Genomic DNA, 21,869 nt, shown 5'->3' with positions numbered 1-21,869 from the left:
TTGCAACCTTGCCATCTGATTTACTGACAATTTCATAATGTTCCTCATAAAAATTAACTTGGTAACCTCTGTCACAAATTTGACTCACACTGATCAATTTATACTTGAGTCTTGCAACCAGAGCTACATGCTCAATGATGACATTTCCAAGCTTAATTTTGCCATATCCCAAAGTCTTTCTTGAGTTTCCATCACCGCAAGAAACATTTGGGCCAACTTCCTCCTTAAACTTTTATAGAAGGGACTTATTTCCAGTCATATTTCCTCAGCATCCACTGTCCAAGACTTTGACTTAAGAGAAACAATATTAATACTTTTATTCTTCTAAACTTTGACTTAGGAGAAACAATATTTATCCTTTTATTCTTCTGGTAAACAACAACAAGCTGATTAGCACTACCACAGTTAAAATAGACTGTTCTAGGTGTAATAGAGATGTGTTTATATTTTTTATCCTTATTAACACCTTCTTTTCCATTCCTATTCTTTCTAGGCTGTTTTTCCTTGTTTTTTTATTTTACCATCCTTCAACTTTTGCTTAAGCTGCTTCTAAGTCATTAAACCAATATTTACTGATTTTCTATGAACTTATTCATAGTTATCAGTTTTTAAATTTGACTTAGATGCTGATGTTGACCCTTTTTTATTAACTGCTTAACAGCAACATCATTTAAGTTAAACTTAATAGGTCTTAACTGAGACTGGTTCAGTTTTACCTTAACATCAGTATTTGCTGGTGTAACTTTCTCAGTTTCCTTTTTATTACTCTTATCACAATTAGTCTTATCAGCATATCCTAATCCGGATCCCAACAACCATTTTCTAGTAAATCCTGAGTTGTTTTTCCTGAATTAGTCCAAAGTTTAATTATTTCTCTCTCTTTAACTAATTCTTTTTCTAGATTAGCATGCTTTTCCAACAGTTTCTCTTTAACATACAAAGCATCATCTCTTTGCTTTTGAGTTTCTAACATGAAAATCAACTCAAATTTTAGGTAATCATACCTTTTCTTAAGATCAAGGTTTTCACACTTAATCCTAGAATTTTCAAGAGTTTGATCCCTATAACTATGCAGAGTTTTAAGAAACAATATTAATTCACAAATATCATAAATATCAAAAGCAAGTATCATTTGAGGTACCTTTAATTCAGTAGTATCACCCTCAATATCAGTATTTTCCATTAGAGCATAGTTAACACCATCATTTGAATCTGATACGTCATCCCAGTTCTTTGTCTTGGTGATTAAGGATTGTTTCTTCTCAGACCTTTGCTTTCTGCAGTCATCTGCAAAGTGTCCTACTCCATCACAGTTGTAGCACTTTTCCTTTGACTTGTCAAATTTTCCAGCTTTTAACTCCTTCACATCAGAGTTTCTTCTGTAATTCCTCTTATCAGAGTTTGAGGAACTAGAGCCCTTCCTAGAAAACCTCTTGTTCTTGTTCTTAAAGTTTTTGTAGACCTTCTTCTTGATTCTTTTAACCAAAAGAGCTTCCATTTACTCAATATCTTCATTTTTATCATGATCACTTTCAGTATCTGATTCACTATCAGAGTTTGAGTCATCATCAGAGTTTGATGAATCGGTATCAGACTTTGCAATCATAGTCTTTCCTTTAGAGTGGCTTTTTCTCCTGGCTTTCTTCTTTGACTTCTCTTCAACCTTAAGGGCAGCCTGTCTTGCTCTTGGTCTTTTTCTCTTGCTCCTTTATTCCATCTCCAATTCATGAGTCTTTAGCAGGCCATAGATCTCATCTAGATATATATCATCTAGTTCATAATTCTCCCTAATTGATATGACTTTTAAGTCCCACTTCTCTGGGAGTGCAAAAAGGAACTTTAAGTTAAAGTCTTCCATATCATATTCTTTGTGAACCAGAGACAATCATTGATCAGCTTTTGAAATCTGTCATAGATTTCAGTCAAGGACTCGTTAGATTTTGAGTCAAAGTGTTCAGACATCTGAGTCAATATAGTCCTTATGTTCTTCTCAATAGTAGTTATGCCTTGACACTTTACCTCCAAAGTGTCCCAAATTTATTTGGTAGTTTTACATCCAATTACTTTATTGGACATGACACTGTCAAGACTGCTATACAAAATATGTCTCACTTTTGCATCTTTCATAATAGAAGAATAATCTTCAAGAGTATAGTCCTTCTTTTATTTATCAACCATCTTCTCTTCTTAGCCAGCAACAGCAACAACTAGTTTCATTGTCATGTGTGGACCATCATTAATCCTGCTAAGATATTCAGAATCTGTTGCTTCTAGACACATAGCCATCTTCACTTTCCAGATTGGATATTCATGAATCTTCGGGATTGGAACTTCGATAGCCTCATATTTGCTCATATTATGATTGATAGGTTGATTAGTTGGTGGAGGAGGTGGGGGATTCTGTTGAGGTTCTTTATCTGCCATTATAAACTGGTTTTAGATCTTAAACTGTTTGTGTATCAACAACAAGCCCTGATACCAATTGTTAGGTCCTTAATACAACTGTAAAGGGGGGTGAATACAGTTTATGCAGATAAATCGAAATAAATACTCAACATGATAAACAGTGTTGTATTGATTAATAAAAATTAATAACAAACTAATCTCTCAAAGGATGAACATATATCTTTGAGAGATGGTAGGTTACACAAAAAGATATATCAATATGCTACACATAAAGTGTTAACCTAATTTGTGCTTATATACTGCATAGTTACACAATCAATAATTCTTTGAGAGATTGCTACTAGAAGTAAAGTCCTTCACCGACTTGAATTCTGTAAATCCTTTCCTTCTTTGATATCTCCTGACTTTTAGCTGAAGTGACTAAATACTGATGTCAACTACTGATCAGCAAATGCTGATAACATATGCTGATGACGTCACCTTCTGCTAACTCTGATATCAAATAATGATAATAAACCAGTGTTGTGAAAAGCACATTAAGCGGTCTCTTAAGCGGAAGCGGGGGTATAAGCGCTTCGATTAGTGCATAATCGGGTTTTTAAACATATAGTATATTTTAGGCGGTCAAAAGCGGTCAAAGCTCGCTTAAGCGGTTTTTTCAGCGATTAAGCGGTTATTTAAAAATATTAAAAAAGCAAAAAATACTCACAAAAAATTGAAATAGGCTTTAACTTATTGACTTTCTAATTCTATTTTTTAGTTCAGAGGCGTGGGAATTGCAAAAGAGGAAAAGAGGCACTATGGCTTGTCTCCAGGTTAACTTTGAATCTTTTCGATCCGTATAGCAGATTAGCACTATATGTATAGCAATATATTTTAGTTTCTTAATTTAGACTACTGAACTGAATGATAGTATAGTTTGATTTGTAATCATTTTGAAGTACTTTATACTTTATAGAATCATTGATTATGCTATAGATAGTTGGATACTGAGATGCTCGAATAAATGATACTGAGATAGTTTCAATTAATTTGTAGGAATGGAAACAGGGGGTTCTTCAGCTGCTTCGAATTCGGAGATAATAGGTTCATTAGATCCAGAGGTTGTTAAGAGAAAATCAAATGATGTTGGGTGAGATTATGGTGAATTAACATTTCCAAACAACTATGATAAAATCAAATGCATGTTATGTGACAAAGCATTTAGTGGAAGAATATATCGTCTAAAACAACATATAGTTGGTCTTAGAGGTAATGTGAAGGCGTGTCCGAAGTCTACTCCACTGGATAAATCTAAATACTTACAAGCCTTGGAGGGATCAAAAAAATGAAGACAGGACAAGAAAGAACGTATCAAAGAAGTTAGGGATGATGTTGCAATCAGTAAAGACAGTGATGCTGTTGTTGAACTTTGTTAATGAGCAAGTTATTGTGCTAATAAGTAGATATTATCTCTATTAAAACAAATGTTTCATATTTAATTTAATTATATATATATATATTAAATATATATATATAATCCGATTAGTTATCCGCTTTTTAAACCGCTTTAGCGCTTAAGCGTTAGATGGTGATCTCGCCGCTTAGGTCCGACTTGCGCTTTTCACAACACTGTAATAAACGCTGATAGTTTATAAGCTAATATCATCAATTTCTTCTAACAGAAATAGATAAAGCTTGAATAGTTTGAGAGTGGTAAAAAAATTACAGTGTTTTGGTCAATTGAGATCTCGAAAGCGTAAAGAGGGGTTATGTCAAGATGTCCAAGTATTTATGGAGTAGAGATGTGACTTATCAACAAGAGAAGAATAAATGGTTGAAAATCCTTGTAGAGAAGTCACATGACTTATAGAGATCTCATGTCGAGATGTCACTTTCTTGACTCTTATCGAGAACTAGATAGTGACTTATTGAGATGTTGTACAAATGCCCAGTTTGTACTTTTGGAGTAATTATTCTAGTTTATATTGAGAATCCAACATAAAATTAAGATTGATTTAATATCAAAAGTAATTTACTAAAATATTTATAAAATTAAATTATTCCAGTTCTGAATTATCGAGAAGTCTAAAATTTGAACTGTAGAGAACTCTATATCGATAAGTATAACAAGATCTCTACATTGCTTCTTGAGAAGTCATGAAACGACTTGTCGAGAAGTATATTGAAAAGTCATGAAAAAGACTTGTCGAGAAGTATATCGAGAAGTATATCGAGAAGTCATTTAGACTTATCGATAAGTCATTTAGACTTATCCAGAAATCAGTTCTCTATATACTTTTGTTCTCGTTGGACTCTGTCTTATTTTAGTTTCACATATTAATAACATGAACTAATACTTGGACAGTTTTTCTTAGAATTAGAAAATTTTCAAGTTAGATTTATTTTTGAGAAATAAATATATAGAGAATATCGAAATATTTATAAATCATATTCTAGTTAATTCCTAACTAAATCAAATTAATTTTTATTAAGAATTAATCTGTTGTAACATGTTAGCTGAGTTCTTGCCTTAAGGATGAAGAATTTAACATACCAATTTCACTTACAAGTCTAGTAAAAGTTGCTTCATCCAGATATTTAGTGAAACTGTCAGCTAACTGTTTTTCTATTGGAACAAAAATAAGCTCAATAGTACCATTTGTAGCATGTTCTCTAATAAAATGGTACCTTACATCAATGTGCTTAGTTCTGGAATCATTAATTGGATTAGTAGTAATAGATATTGCACTAGTATTGTCACACATGATAGGAATCTTTTGTAACACTAGGCCATAATCCATTAGTTGATTTATTAATCCAAAGCACTTGAGCACAACAATTTCCAGCAGCTATGTATTCAACTTCAGCTGTGGTAGTTGATACAGATTGTTATGTCTTACTATACCATGATACAAGTCTTTGACCAAGAAATTGACAGCTTCCACTAGTACTCTTTCTGTATATCATGCATCCAGCAAAATCTGCATCTATGTATCCAACAGCTTCAAAACCAGTTCCCTTAGGATACTACAATTCCAAGTTTGGCGTTCCCTTCAAATATCTGAAAATCCTCTTGACAACCATTAGATGTGATTCTTTCGGCTTTGCTTGAAATCTTGCACACAGACATATAGGAAACATGATGTCTGGTGTACTAGCAGTCAAATAAAGTAAAAATCCAATCATTCCCCTATAGCTTAAAATATCTACACTTTTTCCTTTCATGTCTTCATCCAATTTTGTAGATGTAGATATAGGAGTAGATGCAGGTGAGAAATCCACCATTTCAAATTTCTTTAGAAGATATTTGACATACTTAGTTTGACTGATAAAAATTCCATCACTTTTTTCACTTTGCATGAGTTTTAAGAATCTTTGACATTGTTTCTCATTAGTAGAACCAAAAATGATATCGTTCATATAGATTTGAACTGGGATAATTTCATCACCATGTTGCTTGTAGAATAGAGTTTTCTCAATTGTGCCTCTAGTAAATCCATTCTTTATTAGTAATTCTGACAGAGTGTCATACCATGCTCTTGGTGCTTACTTTAATCCATAGAAGGTCTTTAAATATCTGTAAATAAAATCTGGAAGTTTGGGATCTTCAAAGCCAGGAGGCTGTTGCACATAAATTTCTTCTTCTAGTTCACCATTAAAGAATATACGTTTCACATCTATTTTACACACCTTGAAATTTGAGTGTGAAGCAAATGCCTGTAAAATCCTCATTGCTTCAACTCTTGCAACTGGAGCAAAGGTTTCATCATAGTCAATCCCTTCTTCTTGTGAGTAGCCTTTGGAAACCAATCTTGCTTTGTTTCTAGTTACAACATCATTTTCATCCATTTTGTTCTTGTACACCTATTTTGTTCCAATGATGCTTCTATTTCTTGGTGCAGGAACCCATTCCCAAACTTTGTTTCTTTCAAACTGATTTAGCTCTTCTTGCATAACATTTATCCAATCATGATCAAGTAGAGCTTCTTCAGTTTTCTTAGGCTCAATTTCAAACAGAAAGCATGCATGTATGCATTCATTTACAGTGGCTCAATTCAATTATATTCTATAATTGTATTTATTGAGTTAGTAAAAATGCCAAGTAGATTAGACCGGAGAATTTAGATTTAGCAATCTTCTCCCCCTTTTTGGCATCATCACCAAGCAGTAGAGAAAGAATCAGCTCCATTGAATTTTGAACCTCATCAAGTTGTCCAGATATTTGCTCTTGTTTAGCTTCCAATGTAACCTGATTGGCTTCAATCTGAGTCTGTCTTTCAAAAATTGGTCCAATCTATTTCTATATCTCTTGATGAGTAGTCATCTTTGTATCCATGAAAGATTCTTTGATTTGATTGATTTGACAAGTGGTGGCTTCCTGAGCAGAATGCAGAGATCTGACCCAATAGAGTAGATACTTTCAGTTGATTAAACATATCAGGATTCTATATCCATATGATTGATAACATAATTATTTGAAATAGAATAGTCAATATCCTTCCATTTCTTATTCCAGACAGAATCAAAGAAATCATGTTTCTTCTTAGCATCTAACTCTTTTAGCTTTTGTTCCCTCATATGTTTAGGCATATCTTCAGGGAAGAATAGATCATCCTCAGGATCTATAATATCATTCAGATTAGAAGTATTGACAACTTCACCATCATTAGATTCTGTCTCATGGACAGATCCTTCATCAGCAACTAGAACTGATACTATCTGCTAAACTTCAACACCGGCTTCAACATTTAATATTAGATCAGAAATTGGGGCTATATGAGAACCAAATACCTCAAAAACTTCCATACCATAAGCATTTAGCTCCACATCTTCAAGAATTGTAGACATATGAGCTGGAGCTTCAGGATTTACCTCCATAATCTCAGTACCTGTGGAGTGTTGTGGTGATTCTGTAATGAATAGATCTTCATAAATGGATGATTGTGCTACTACATCTTCAGCAACAACAGGGAGAATAGCAAGTGATGGAAGAGTAGAGTGAGTAGACTACCAGAAAGTATCGGTACTTAGACCTGCATGGAGAATATCAAAACTTGGTGAATCATAGTTTATCTAAGGGACTACAGACTGTTGATCAACAGTTGTTTCTTTAGTACTCTGTGCACCTTGTGATTCTGAAGATTCATCTTTTGTACAGACATTCAGTGGAGGGACTGATAAGATATCAGTAGATGATGGTGATGGATGAATTCTTCCTTCAGTATCTATTACCAGAGTCACTGAAACATGAGAGAAGCCTTCATTACAACTTTGGTGCAATGGTTCTTGTGTGGCTGGAGAATGAGGTGTTGTTTTATGACTTTGATACCCAGGTTCTTGTGTACTCTTATCCACAATTGCAGTGTTGGACTCCTGTGCAGGCTCTTCTGGAAAAGCAGTTGGATCTATTTATCTATAGAGATCCTTGACCTGAGATACTTCTGCATGGATCTTGGCAGTGATAGCTTCATGTCATTCTTCAGCTAGATATTGATCAAGAGGCTCAAAATTTTTAGTGTCTGCTACACTCCGTTGAAGTGCAGGTTCTTGTGAGACTAGATCAGGTATTGTAGCTGATGTATCCCTTTGAGATACAGGTTCTTATATGCTTAATCCAGGGAAAAGTCCCATCCCTTGTAGCCTCTTGACAGTCTCCTAAACTTGCTCATGGGAAATCTTCCTTGCTCTCTTGCTTTACTGTTTCACAGGATTCACAGGAGAATGAGACAAATTCACAGGTGCATCAGGATTTGATTGAAGATCAGGATTTGGTATAAATGCCCCTGCGTCTCCTCAGCAATTTCATGTTTGATGTTGAGCAAGTTCTGATTATAGTATGCTCTTCTTTTCTTTGGCCTTGGGCTGGTACCAGTTGCATCAGTAGATCTGGAACTATCAACAATGTGGCACCCTCCAAACCCGGGTCAGAAGTTTGGGGTCCACACACACACCTTAATTAAAACCTGTTATAACAATAATAAAGATAATAATAATATGCAGTGACCCTACTTACCGACTACCACGGACCGGAACAGGTTAAAGTATGTACACAAGCCACACAAACACTTATATTATAAACGTCCAAATCCCAACTATTCAAACTTATAACTGAATATTAAACATTGTTACAAACTTCATAAACTTATACTATTCCAAAAGCTGTCAGCTAGCTTAACTCGATCAACCTGGACCCCTAGCTCTCATACTGGATTGGGGATCCTCGCTACCAACAGGTTCCTTCTTAACTGGAAAAGAACATAAATAACATCGCACAAATGAGATAACTAGCTCAGCAAGTCACAGTGACAGTACTGAGAATAAAATGATCAAGTGAAATGATTTGAGATATCAAGTGAACAATGGATAATGATTCAGAATTGGATATTATATTTTCATTTTGAAAACCAAGGTTAGGCTGCTGATCAGTCACGCACTAACCCCGAGCAAGGCACACATCTCTGCTCTATTTACTGGATTCAAGGCACACATTAGCCTAACTTGACCACCAATCTGGTCTGACCACGAATCTGGTCCACAATTTTGTAAAACAATCCAATTCTATCACAATAACAGAATAAATAATGTAAAGCAATAAACATAATCATAATCAATATGGGGTATTTCAATCAAGAAATGGGTTTAAGTCTTCATAAGGAAACAAAATAGCAATTCCAAAGAATGGCTATCAGCTGGTGGAAGAATCGGATAACAAAAGAATCAAATTTACAAGGTTATAAGGATTTGGTCTTTCAAAGCATAGGGTATAATGGTTTGAATATGTAGGCAATCTTGATTCAGTGTTCGGTATTTAGTTTGTATGTATTTGTGGAGTAGTATCATATATCTGTGGTCCGTGTTCGGCCATTCAACAATCAATGGTTCAGAAAGAATAAGGTTTGTGGTTTAAAGATCAATAATTGGAATCAAGGTTTAGGGTTCAGTGCTTCAAAAAACTTGTAATATAAAACAGAACTATCAGCTATTCACTATATATCTCGAGAAATTTCAGAACACTTGCCTGATATTAGCTTTCTATACTTCACTAACTTCCAATCACAATCTCCTACTCCTCGACTACTTGCTTCCCTTTCCTACACCTTGCCTCTTCTACTCATATATCATAAGTATCTATCAATACTTAACTCATACGTTTCTATTCGGTATACACTTCTATCTACCATTCGTTTTACCCAAATCCGATTAACAGCTTGAAAGTTATACTAAAAAAAAGCAAACACTGATCATGCAGTCAGACAGTCAAGCAAACAAGTCACATATGACACATAACATGTCAAATAATCAATGAAGTTTCATTTATAAGGAAGTCTCGGGTCATAAACAATCTTTCGGGTATTTAATATGATTTTTAAAACATTTTTCGGAGTCAAAACGGGTCGTTAAATGAATTTTAAAGCAATAAACAGGGTTTTTTTTGAACACATATGGCTTCAAAATAATTTTATAATAATTATCGAGCCTGGAAAACAATTTAAAATAATATTTTAAAGCTCGAAACTATTTTTCAGGATTTTTAAATCAAAAATAAATAATTAAATCTAATTAAATAATTAATTAAAATCAATTAATAATTAATCAAATCAATTTATCAATTAATTTTCGAATTAATTGATCAATTAACTGATTAATTATTAACTAAAATTAATTAACTAATTAATTCAGATTTATTTTAGAATTTAAAAATAATTTTTGGAATTAAAATAATAATTTTTGAAATTTTTAATAATTAAAAACGAATTTTTATAATTAAAATAAATAGGAAATATGATTTTTAAATAATTTATAAACATGAATCCTATTTTTGCAAAGTTACAAACTACAGGGACTAAACTGTTTCTCTTTCAAAACTACAGGGGCCTGTTTGCAATTTTATCAGCCCCGCCGTCGACTTAGCCGGAGTGTGGCCGGAGAACACGATTCCGGCCACCTCAGGCCACCACACTCTCCAGAATTAAAGTATGGACCACCAGGAACTTATACCCGCAATCAAAACACACAACCTATTCCACAATTGGCCGGAAAATGGCCGAGAAGTTTGCCGGTTTCCAGTGAACTTGTTTGCTTCGATTTGAGCAAATGTGGCGCCGCAAAACCCGGGGTCAGGAGTCTCGGAAGCCATGCCATCCAAACTCACGCAACTCACACTACAATATGTAAATAATCACGCTTCACGACCCCACACTTATCACACACACTTACAGGTTATTATCTTGGAAACGAACCATCATAACTAGAGTAATTTTATTACAACTCAAATATAATTAGTCTTACCGGGGAGTGACCTTTAGGTAAGGTTAGTCCGCCGACCAAATATACGTTTCTTGTTTCTTACCTTACATAAGTCATACTTATAAATAAGCCGAACTATAAACAACTGAAAACTAATCCAGCTTATTCTGACTACCTGTGGTACATCACCAAACAATCTACGGAACAGCTGGCCATTTCCTACCCATTTCCTGGCTGTGGTTCTCATGGCAGGCATCTTGATTTACTATTGTGTTGTGTCAATTTAAGAAAACAAGTGTGAGCTATAATGCCCAGCATAATAATGTACCGTATGGAAATGACTGTATGATAACATCATTTATGATAATTATGTTTTATTTGAAAATAGTTTTCCTTGGTGAACACACCTTCTTATGAAAACAATTATTTAAGAGATTTTAATATCCTGCGAATACCTTAGTAGTAATCCCAGCATCTAGGCTTGGGTTACGGTATTGCATCATAATTCCAATTAGAAGAATTAGGACATTCGTTGGAGCCACCGCAGACGATGATCAGTCGTATTGCGATAAAAGTAACCCTTTCTACTAGTAGATGGACGACACCTTCACCTCTCGGTTATCACCCTTGCCGCATACGGGCTATGTGTCCTCATTTCGGGTATACACACACTTCGTAGGTCCATAGGTACATATTGTACCGTCTGCTACGGTACCAGTAGTCTATCCAATACACGAAATACTTGGATCCTACCCCTCCCTTGTCCTTTAGGAAATCGTATCATATCTCGAGAACTCGAACCACATCGAAGTTCCTCCAAGCGTTTTGCTTGTTGATAGGCATAGCTTTACTGTATATATATATATATGTACTTCCGAAAGTTTCGGAGGAAGTACTAAGGATGTGAGTTTACCGTTGTCAACAGATAATTAAATAAGGGGGAAAGTTTCTCCTTGAAACTATATTCAAGATATTAAATAAGTCGGGATAATATACTCCGACGATCTGAAATTATTCGAATGATATTCCGAAATCAGAAAGTATGTTTTAAATCAGGATCTATGATTTTTAAATCAATAATAAACCCTTTAATAAATAATTAAATGATAATCGATAATAATCAAACCTCGAATGAGTTTACTCTCTAAAAGATTATTTAAAATAATATTCCTCAACTAGTTTGTGTCTACATAATTAATTAATCTATAATGATTAATCAGTTTTGAAATAATTAATCATTGGAGTATACTACTCCCATAATAAGGAATAAGTATATAGTATTTATTATTCGAATAATAAAATATAGTTGAGGGAATACGATCGTTGGGAAATCGTTTTAATAAAAGTTCGAGGTGTTTTAATTTTTCATAAGTGGACGATGAGTCCCTTTAAAAAAACGTACTACTATGGACTTATAACCGTCCTATAATATCACTGGAAATGATTCCCGGGTTTTATCTTAAATCCCGACCGATTCTCGGTCTTATATAATACGTCACGCTTAATGCGAAATAACATTTCACGATCTATACTTATCATACAACATCGCTACATTATGCGAAAATTCAACAACTACGTATCATGGTAAACATGGTATTTATACAATGATAGTAAAACAATCCTTTCACAACACAACAGTAAAAATGGAGTTGGGTCCGTAAACTTTCCTGGGTATCTCGAGGTGGAGGATGCTCTAGGTTCCGCTCGGAAATCTATAACCATAAACACATTTCATTTCGTTAGGTTCCGTTCTAATTTACGGTAACTCACACTCATGCACTACTTATTATGCACCCTCTCAACTTATACTACCCTTATCATTCCTTTAAGTAATATTCACATTATGGTCACTTCATTTTCCTAAATTTCAGTAACACCCCCAAATCCGGGGTTGGGGATTCGGGTTGTCACGAGTTCCATTTCCCTTATCAATACTTATTCTTAACAGTAAACCAACTACTGCGTACTGTGACCCCACAATATACACACACACCACAAGTTATAGTCTTAGAGATAAATACCAAAAATAACACAAGTCATTTTATTCCACAATTATAAGTCATTATACCTCAAAAGGGTTTCTGAATAAATTTACATATTCTTTGCCATTATTACAATTCATAATATACATAAGTCTGGTACATCAATAGTTGAAAACCTAGCCTATTGGTAGTTTCTACCTCAGCTACAGCGGCATCAACGCCTACAGGAAACTGCAGAACGTTTCCTATCCGCTCGCGAATTGGGAGCTTGATCCTGTTCATCTTGTCTATCTGTTGTTGTGTGATGAAAGAAGAAAGCAAGGGTGAGCAACAAGCCCACCGAAATAATATGTAAAATAATTAACAATACATGAGCATTCTCATAGTACTCGAGAAAGTCTTGGTTAAGAAGAAATGAACCAAGTTGATATCTTAACGCGACCAAGTCGCAAAATATTCAGTATATACATACATATATACTTTTCACAATCTTTGAAATCCTCTGACATGTATAATATACACAGAGTTCTAGTTTATAACTGTATAAAAATATCGTTGCAAGGTGATCTCATATATCTAACCTTGTCTCAATGTTTTTCTGAAAATCTTTGATATGCATAAGATAATCATTTACTAGATATAAGTTTAAAAGATGAAGTTACAAGATACTCCAATATACTTATATCTTTTCCGAATACTGTTTGAACTACCACCGTTCAAGTTATAATTAGTTTCAAAAGTTCATCACACTGATGAGACTACAAGATAAGACTTGAATAGATTCAATCTTTGAAATATCATTATAAATAATGAAGTTACGAGATACTTCATTAAGTCCTGATATATATATACACACCTATATATATATACATTTCATACACTCCTTGAAAACCTCTGTTATAAAAATTATAAACAGAGTTGTAATATCCAATGAATTTGGAAAGGAGAAAACCTTGGCATAAACCTGATATCTTGCTGATCAGGCAAATATACCAATAAGTAACCTTTTCTACTAGTAGATGGACAAATTCCCCACTGGTCATCACCCTGGACACAATAAGACCTTATGCTGGACTGCCACTCAGCCACTTACGCATTTGATGGACTCCCACTGAGCCACTTACACTTTCACGGACGCCCACTGAGCCCATGTTGCTTATGCCGACTCAATAGATGGACTTACTTCCCGAACGTTGGGTAAGTAATTAATTCATTTATCAAAACAGCAACCTCGTTGCGAATATAAAATACACCACAGAGTCGGATCCCTCAGGTTTTGAGCGAGTATTTAAATCCCCTTTGAAAGGAAGATCTTAAATATAAAAAATTGAGTTTTGGGATCCGCTCTAACTTTTAAAAATCATTTTGAAAACTCGAAACATTTTTAAGAATGTTTGGAGTACTGCTGATTTATTAAAATAAATCAGTCCCAATATATTAGAAAATATCTGAATATTATTATTTATATAATATTCCCAAAAAGGATAATCTCTATAAAAATAATCGAAGTAGAAGTGTTAAAACTCATACTTGAAATGGGTATTAAATAACCAAAGATATACTTATACGAAAGTACTATCTTTATTTGAATAATCAAAAATAAGTTTGATTATCGAAACATTATTCTTTAATAAAATAAAGAATATTAATTAGTAAATAATCGGAGTCATAAGTCCTCAAATGAATATTCAAAGTAATATTCATTAATAAAATAAACGGAGTCATATGTCCTCGAATGAATATTCAAAGTAATATTCATTAATAAAATAAACGGAGTCATATGTCCTCGAATGAATATTCAAACTAATATTCATTAAATAAAATAAAGTTATCGAATAAACCTTATTCGATTAATAGTTTTGAAAACTATATCAATATATATATATATATATATATATAAATATAAAAATATATATATATATATATATATATATATATATTATACTCGGGAACATCGACTCCCGGTTTAGAAAAATGTTTACCTTTGGGTCCCCTATACTAAGGGTATACGTAACTACTGCTTATCTCTAGCATAGGTATTATGCAACTATAAGCATTGAAATCAACAGATAGATAACTAGATTACGAAACAGACATGCATATATATACCATCTCAGCATGCTTCAATATATCACAAAATTTGCTAATTAACCAACATGCATCTATCACAAGATAATGCATATACATATTTACATCACCACAACAGTATAACAGGTAGAAAACTTGCCTGAGTGCTCCTGGATAGACTTAAGCTTAGAGTGGGTCCGATAACCTATGAACAACAACATAAGTTGGAATTAAACCCCGGTCGCTTAAGAAACTAGACTTTAACAAATTGAACCCTAACGTTCGCTTATGGTCACTCCTACGCTTAACGAATCACCTAAGTCGTTCGAGTACCCTCGGCTCCACCATTTTTAATAAATTAACCATTAAGAGTTTTAAGGTGATTCTTTCGCGAGTACCTTACCAACTGCCTAATCCACTTAACATAATTGTTTCATATCCCAATTAGTCATTTAAAGTCCTTAACCAAGGTTTCAAAGTAAGGTGAGGGGTAATGGTTCGTTCGCGAAACGCCGTTACTTAAAACGGTCGTTTCTCCTAAACCGTACATCGGATTCAAACGAAGCCCATATCAAAACGAAGCTCGTAACATGGACTATCTAATCATAGCAATGGTCAAAACCTACCAGTGAGTCCTCGGGTCCTGATGTTAAGAACAAAAACAGTCTAAAGTAAATCGGATATTACGACGGCTATGTTTACGCGATTACCAATTTTTATCCTACTCCAAATCAACCACAAACCAACCACAATTCAACCATACAACCAAACTCCATCCATACCTCACTACAACAGCCCCAACACCTCAAGTTTTTCCAATTTACACTACTTCCCAATCATGAACTAAAAGCTTACATAAGTTCTTTAACTAATCAACAATATTTACAACTCCAAACACATCATAAAACCAACACATTTCTAAATACACCATAATCAAGCTTCTCATAAACCATTCCAAACACAAAAACTCTAAATATACAAAAGTAGGGCTAGGGTATGAGATTATACCTTCCTTGGTGAGTAAAAGTAACTAAGGAGCTTGAAATCACCCTTGAAAAACAAAAACCCAAGAACAAAATTTCAAGTTCTTGAAAAACACTATTCACCAAGAACTTTGATGAATTGATTATCTATGTTAAACATGGAATCTTGAGCTTAAACTTATGGCTCATCTAAGTTATGAATTATGGAAGCAAAAGAAACAAACCTCTTGAATTATGAAGGTGTGTAGCTTGATTTTTGAAATTTTTCCTATGCTTTTCATGGAAAAGTCGAGAGCAATAGATGGGGGAAGAAGAGAAATGAGTTTGTTTTGGTTGCTTTTGATTTTGGTGTTTGTGAAATGAATACTTGGTGGAGATTGCTTTGATAAAGTGATGACATCACTTGGATGACCTCACCTCCAAGCCACATGTCTTTCCCTTAAGGTTTGATGATGTCACCTTTTCTTTTAACCACTTGTTTTAGCTTTTCTTGGTAGCTTCCTTCCCATTCTACTTGTATGTGCTTGTCCCTTGGTCGTTTATTTGTTTTTCAGTTCGCTTAACTCTGTTCTCTTTCGTTGTTTGAGGGATCACATCCGGGATCTTATTACTTGGGTTCCCCTAAATCTTTCTCAATATCTTATAATCCTTTAATGATCCTCCCTTATAATCCTTAAATTTAAATCCCTTTAACCATGGTACCTTATACTTAATTCTTTCGGAATCTGGTGGATTTTCGGGAAAAATCAAAGTGTTCGGATTTAGATTCTGACGATCTTTACATACACTTATATACCACATAGAGTACTAATAATATCTCAGAAGATCAATAAAAGAACCCCTACATAGTGTGGTATGAAAAGTTTTCTTATTCAGCATAATCGGTAAAATCATTATTCATAAGGGTTTCAAAAATTCCAAAAATTGGGGTTATTACAGTCTCCCCTCCTTAAAAGGATTCTGTCCCGGAATCGGATAGAAAATGAATAGGGATGCTTTCTTAGCATTGCACTTTCTAACTCTCAAGTCAATTTTCCCACATTGTGGTTCTACCATTAAACTCTGACTAGTTTGATAGCCCTTCTCCTAAGCACCTGTTCTTTTTCAATCTATAACCCTTCCTGGTTGCTCCATATAGGTTACGTCTGGTTACATGCCTATGCGCTCATATGCCCTTATTTGCCTGGCATCCGGATTACACTTCCTTAACATTGATACGTGGAACACGTTATGAACTTGCTACATGTTCGGGGGTAGGGCTAGCTCATATGCTAACTTCCCAATACGTCTTAATACCTCAAAGGGTCCAAAAATTCGTGGGCTTAGCTTTCCTTTCTTTCCGAACCTCATCCATCCTTTCCAAGGGAATACCTATAACAGCACTAGGTCCCCTACTTCCTATTCCTTGTCCTTTCGTGTCAAATCAACATACTTTGTGTTCCCATCTTGGGCTACTACCAGCCGTCCTCTGATTAAGTCTATTATATCCTTGGTCCTTTGGACCACTGCTGGTCTAAGCATCTTGCGCTCTACAACATCATCATATCATAAGGGAGATCAACAATGTCTTCCCTCAAGGATCTCATAAGGCGAAATCTCGATAATGACATATGATCTATTGTCGTAAGAAAACTCAATCTGTGTTAAGTGATCATTCCAATTTCTTTCAAGTCTATTGCACAGACCCTCATCATAGCTTCTAGAATTATAGCTTTTGCTTCTCAATACCCACTCTTTTCCAGTTCGTAATCGCTTCTATCTTCCGTTCCTAATATTATACTGGTTACACCTTTGCTCGTTAGCATTCTATAACCTTTTAATACACGCGTCAACCTTAGTATCACGAATGTGTTAGAATCAGAATACTATCGTACTGATACTACTTCCTTTCTAGCTGCTTCTATCTTCGAAAGCTTGATCCATCATATAGAAGTAAAGGAATTTGTTGAGAGATCACTATGATCATGAATACTTGTTATACCGCATAGTTAGTATAGAAGGTGGCCAGCCTTTAGTACTTGACAAGCAATTAAACAATAGATGGTATCCTACTAGGCTTCTATCACACAGATAGATAGTCATTCGGCAATACCTCCCCTTCTGGAAGGGTTGTTCTTCTCAGCTTACATGAAATGAAAAGGAGAGAAAAGAACGAATTGAAGAGAATTGTATATATATTAAATTATATATACTGCCACAAAATATCTGGCTTGAAATCTATCTCTGAACTATAGAGGTTTATCATAGGAGAACAAAACATATAGGTATATAAATCAACATTAAGCATTATAGCATCGTATTTCACATGCCTAATTATTTTTAAAATTCCGTCCATCATTCTATGGACCCATGCTCTTCCTTGAGCTTATACACAATCACCTTTGAAACTCCCTTGACATCGAAAATCGAATCTGGGATTTCATTCTAGACATCATCGTTACTAGAATTCTATGCTTGCACCACAACCTTCTTCGTATAGCAATACGACTCTCTATTCCGAAGAAGGAATAAATATTCAATAGGTAGATAATCGACTTAATTAGTCTATCAATGATAACTTATACATCATCACGACCTGATTAGTGGTACTCAATCTCAACATCCATTCTAATACAACTCTTACGGTTGTAATCGACTCATTACTCGCAGAATCATTGCTGCACTACTATGGTCCATCGCTGACCCACTGTAGTCATTCGTTTTCCTTGGATCTTCATAGTTAACCATACGGAGTCCATACCTGTCGTATCAAATTCTTTTAAGGAGTTAACATAATCACCATTCATAATTCATGAAGAACACTCCAGATCCTGACGTACTTTCATGACATGAAGCAGATAAAATTGCAGAAGAGTTTCAATCAAAGCAACGATAGTAGGTTAATACCATTCCTAATCATATGCCTTCAATAGAAGACTTAACTCAAAGGTTCGTTTAGTCCTTTTTGAAACATGGTCCTGGATTATTCTCAAGATAGGACCTTCTAAGATAGATAGCCCGCTCATGGCGATTACACGAATTAAACCTTTACCAAACTACTATTACGGTTGGGTATTGCACAATCATCAGAAGGAACGTCAATCTTCCAAACCATAATACAACCTTCACGGCTTCAACCATTATCACTATATTCCTTTGGCACGAGCGCCTATGATTGCCCTTTTACACTTAAAGTGTCGGCCACCTTTTTGGCCTTTCCTGATAGTAAAATTTCCTTACAATCAATGTCTTTTAAATGATCTTCAACTAAGTTTTCTACCTCATTTCCAATCACTACTTGCGTGAAAATGATCTTCCTTACGCTTTGGTGAAAAAATATATCACCATTTTTCCATAAGTTATTGCCTCGGTCTTTTAGAGGTTAACATTGTCACAACTGACTCTCGATCATACTTAGGACGTCTCTTATCTTGGGTCCTACATGTTTTCACCAATCTCGACCTTCATTGGGTCGATCTATACTTTCTTATGGTTCAACACGTGCCCACCTGGCATCATTATAATTATGTCATATTTCCTTTATCAAAATTTCTATTCTTGAGAACTTTGAATATTACTTTTTTCCTTGTAAAACCTCTTAGGTTATTCTTGAATCGTTCCTCCTGTATTCCCTAGATACAGGGCATATCAAAATACCATTTACTAATACCAGAATCATTGTCTATATACTTCTGAAAAATTTCTCCACTGATCCTTAAAGGTTGTTGTTACCTTAATCCTTTCCAATTCATACTGTCAAACTCATACTATCCCTATTAAGGGTGAAATGCCAACCTTAATGCATTCCCCTAGGTTTCATTTTAAGTTACCGATGTTCTATCCTTAATTCCACCTTTAGAAAAAGTACATGCATCCTTCCATGGATAAATCAAGTCATATATCCCTGATGAGGGTGTCTTATTCAATCATTCCCACCTCGATAGTATATGCCTAATTTTATAATAACATCTGTATTCAAAATGAGGTCAATCAAGATGGCCTCCAAAAGATAACAACGGTTATCCGCTTTTCTTTCCTAATTTGATAATGACAACATGGATGTCCTGGAAGATATTGGTCGTGTTCAACGTGAACTTCTTCTTAATAATTCCTTATTTACTCTTGTTGTTTATCTCAACAGTCATCTCAATATTGGGATATATCTCATACCTGGCGTCTCCCTTTCTGGGTATCATGCCACTGGTCTTACACTTCACATTCTTGAAGGTCACTTCCTTCATCCAATTTTCCTAATTTCTTACTTTCTTGTCTCTTCAGTCTATCCGCGTCTCATTATTTATCTTTCGAACTATCCCAAGGTTTCCCCGAATCCTTCCAACTTGAAGGGGGTACAACATATATAACTCTTATGCCTTCAACCATCAACTTTAACTCATGGTGAATCATCATCATCCTGACGATCATATACTTTTCTATTTCTATTACTACGATTCTTTAGGATTCCTCATACCCGACTCCCTTTTCATTCCTCAAACTCTATTGCCTTTATGCTCCTTTTCACTTCAGTTTCTTTTTATTTTCCTTTCTCTTACAATCATTTTACGTACCCACTAATTATTGACTTCAAATATCACGTCGTTCTAGGATTCTTGTCCTCCAGACGAATCTTGACAACTTTTACAATCTTAGATTCATAATTCATCATATTCGTCCGCCTTTATTCTGGCTCTTAAAGCTTTTACACTATCTCCATAACCTTGGAATTTACTTTCTCGAAAAAAAAAATTTTTGACTGAACTTTAATCAGTTTATCATAACCTCTTGCTCCGTGCCTTTCTTGGTCTTTCACCAGTGGGTGGTCTCTCTCTTAGGAGGGTAAGTGACAAAAACAGTCTTTTATGATTCGTCAATCATTTAGAATCTCAAATGATTCCTGTATTTCCTTTAGCCAGGGTCTTGTCTCGACTGGGTCAGCTTGTTCCTTTGAACTCTGAGAGCTTAGCGACTTAAAGAACCTGAAAGAATTTCTCACCGCATTATTTCCTCAGGGTGGTGGTTGGGGATAATAGTCTAAGTTCTGTCTACAAAGGTCCATAATTTGTCATATAGGAGTACCGTCTCGGGTCCCCTTTCCTTACTCGACTCCCATTTCCTTAGTCTGAACGTTCCCTCATTCTCCCCATAATCGGGGTCATCCTACATGTTTTAAATCCTCATTTTCCACTCCATTATGTTATGGGTTCCTTCTATCTTGATGGCGACCTCCCTGACTATCACGTTCAGGGTTTGCTCTAAATCTTATTCCTCAAACTAGCTTTCATCTAAGATTTCATCTTTAAGCTCTTGAACATTTGGAACCCAAATTTTGTAGGAATACCTCATTATTCCCTTATCATCTTTCTCGGTATTAATCTCTTATCTATTTGTTGGCTCTCTGCCTTCATTCATCACTTTTTCTGGCATAATATGTTCTTTTCCAATAATTCGGGCTGTATTGCAATCTCAAACAGCTTTTCGGTACCGGCTCCGGTTACCTTCACTTCTATTTCCATTTTCTCAAAATCTCTTATCAACTCTCCCAAAGACATTATCATCTTGAGTCTCTCCTTTACACTAAGGGCATTAGCCACCATTTTGGCTTTCCCTGGATGATAAAGAATCTCATAATTGTAATCCTTGATTAGCTCTAATCACCTCCTCTGGCGCATATTGAACTCTTCCTGCGTGAAATGTACTAGACAACTTATGGCTAATATAAATCTCGCACTTCTCTCCATACCAGTAGTGCCTCAAATCTTTAGCGCAAAACTATTGCCACGAGCCCAAGCTCATGGGTGGGGATATCGAATTTTATATTCCCTTATTTGCCTTGACGCGTACGCAATTACCTTGTTGTGCTGTATAAGAAGCACCCTAATTCCTTATACGAAGCGTCACTACACATCCCAAAATCTCCTTTTCCATCCGGCAACACCAATATAGGGGCCGTCACCAACCTTTGCTTCAGTTCTTAAAAGCTTTTCTCGCATTTCTCTGTCCATTCAAACTTTTCAGTCTTACGAGTAAGCCGCGTTAAAGGGCTACTATCTTTACAAACTTGAACAAACCTCCGGTAGTGACCGGCCAATCCTACCTCTGGTAGTTCCCTAACCATGGCCATCAATTCCTCAGTGGTCCTTTATTCATTCTTGTTAGGATCCTCCACGGGATCCTCCCCAACAACAATCCCTTCTAGGACAACATCCTCAACCGCTACATCCTC

Source organism: Apium graveolens, chromosome 4 (genome assembly GCF_009905375.1).
Source record: "Apium graveolens cultivar Ventura chromosome 4, ASM990537v1, whole genome shotgun sequence".
In the NCBI taxonomy this organism is placed as follows: domain Eukaryota; kingdom Viridiplantae; phylum Streptophyta; class Magnoliopsida; order Apiales; family Apiaceae; genus Apium; species Apium graveolens.
The sequence above is the reverse complement of the archived record's forward strand: the minus strand, read 5'-3'. Positions refer to the sequence as shown.